The sequence below is a fragment of the Nomascus leucogenys genome, unplaced genomic scaffold (genome assembly GCF_006542625.1).
Source record: "Nomascus leucogenys isolate Asia unplaced genomic scaffold, Asia_NLE_v1 000898F_73071_qpd_obj, whole genome shotgun sequence".
NCBI classification, from domain to species: Eukaryota; Metazoa; Chordata; class Mammalia; order Primates; family Hylobatidae; genus Nomascus; species Nomascus leucogenys.
Window position 1 is genome coordinate 61,548 of NW_022096610.1, and position 2,541 is coordinate 64,088.

Genomic DNA, 2,541 nt, shown 5'->3' on the forward strand with positions numbered 1-2,541 from the left:
CAATTACCAGCTGAAAAAATAAACACAGGGTCAGCAGGCATTTGCCCTGCACCCGGAGAGCATTCCAAAGTGAAAACCGTGTGCAAATGACCTAAAGATCTAATGCCTCCTGATTTCAAATTAATAGTTATGCAATAACATAGGGTAGAGGGGGCCATGGGAGTGTGTCCTTGAAATTGATGCCCATGTGAGAGAAGTCTCAGGAGATAGGGGAATCACATTTTGGCCAAAAGAAAACGATATAAAATTTCCTACTTCTTCACTTCCACTAAAAGTAGGCCCCTTCTAGTAGGGCCACTAGAAGAGGATGTTTTTGCCATAGGTGGGATGAAACAGCGGGTCCCAGGGTTTGCAACGGTTGCCTGGCTTTCACAAGAAGCATAACGGGGCAGGTGCTGTGGTTTGTGCCTGTAATCCCAGTGCTTTGGGAGTCCAAGACAGGCAGATCGGTCGAGTCCAGGAGTTCAAGAGCAGCCTGGGCAACATGGTGAAACCCCATCTCTACAAAAATACAAAAATTAGCCAGGCCTGGTGGTGTGTGCCTGTAATCCCAGTTACTTGGGGGGCTGAAGCATGAGAATTGCTTGAACCTGGGAGGTGGAGGTTGCAGTGAGCCTAGATTGCACCACTTCACTCCAGCCTGGGTGACACAGCAAGACCTTGTCTCAAAAAATAGATAATAAATAAAATAAAATAAAATAAAATAAAGCATAACAGGATACGTTGAAGGCCAGTCTCAACGTCTCCTGGATTGTTGCTCAAGGTGAAGCGAGTGTTGTCCTGATTGGGCCCTGCTGTGTAAGGAAGCCTGACATAAAGCAAACCTGGGAAGGCCCAGAGACCTCTGTACTGACCTCTACAGTGCATACAAAAGACAGAAAGCCAGTTATGTACTCTGCTTGATTTAGGGATTATACAGAGGTGTAAGCCATATCTTCATAATTATCCCAACCACACCTGTCTCAGATGATCTTGTTTTTTTCTTCATCTTAATTTGGATTTCTGATGGTAGAAAACCACAGAGATGGTTGTTACCGCAAGTATACAGTAGTAGCATACTTTTATCTGCCATATCACCTTTTTTTGGTTATTTCTATGTGTCATGATTCCTATTCTGGTTTCTATACTGCTGTATATGAAATGACTTCAAATTTAGTGGTGTAAAAAAATAACTCTCTTTTTATACTCAAACCCTGTGGGTTAGGAATTTGTGCAGGGCACAGTGGAGATATCTTGCCTCTGCTCCATGGTGTCGTGTCTGGGGCCTCAGCTGGAAAAGACTCAAACGCTGGAGGTGACTTGACTGGCTGGGAGTTGTGATAGTCTGAAAGTTTCATGACTCATCTGCACACAGGCTGACCTCAGCTGGAACTGTTGACCAGAGCACCTACTTACAGCTTCTCCATGTGGCTTGAGGGCTTCTTACAGCACAGTTCTTCCAGCTTCCACGTGCTGCCTAGTCCCAAAGCTAATGCCACATGTTTTAGGCTTTTCTTACAGCAACGTCCCATTTCCAGGTAATAACATTATGATTGGTGCATCACAAACCACCTCAAAGTTAGTGGTATAAAGCATTACCCATTCTATTTAACTTATATGAATAGAGTACAACAGGCAGGGTTTGTCACTGCTCCACAGTGTTTGAGTCCTCAGAGGAGAAGACTCGAACACAAAGAATGAGTCATTTGGCTGGGGGATGAAGTCATCTGGAGACTTCTCCATTATGTATCCAGTGCCTGGACCAGAATGTCTCAGACAATAGGCTCAGCTGGGTCTGTAATTGGAGCACCCACATGTGGTTTGGGCTTCTCACAGAAAGGCTGCTGGTCTGAGATGGAGTCTCTTGAGAGCAAGCTTTCCAATAGAACGAACTGGAAGCTCCCTGGCCTTTTCTGACCTATCACCAGAAGTCATGCAGCATCTGGCTGGGCACAGTGGCTCACACCTGTAATCCCAGCACTTTGGGAGGCCGAGGCAGGTGGATCACCTGAGGTCAGGAGTTCAAGACCAACCTGGCCAATATGGTGAAACTCTGTCTCCACTAAAAATACAATACAAAAATTAGCCGGGTGTGATGATGCACACCTGTAGTCCTGGCTATTTGGGAGGCTGAAGCAGGAGAATTGCTTGAACTCTGGAGGCGGAGGTTGCAGTGAGCTGAGATCTCACCACTGCACTCCAGCCTGGGCTACAGAGCAAGATTTCATCTCACAAAAAAAAAAAAAAAAAAGGCACACAGCATCATTCACCACTTTCTGCTTTAAACTTAATCCATAGCTTGAGGGCTGTAGAATTACCCAACTAATATAAATTTGGTATGCAAATCTACACTAGGAATGTTTTGCAGTTACAACTTTTGGGACCGCTCCCCCTACTGCTCAGCTCAGCAACTTTCCTTACTGTCCACTGTGGGCAGGGGTGGGGATGGGTTTACTTTGGGTCCAGCCTTTTTTTTTTTTTTCTTTGAGACGGAGTCTCACTCTTGTTACCCAGGCTGGAGCAGGAATGCAATGGTGTGATCTTGGGTCGCTGCAACCTCCA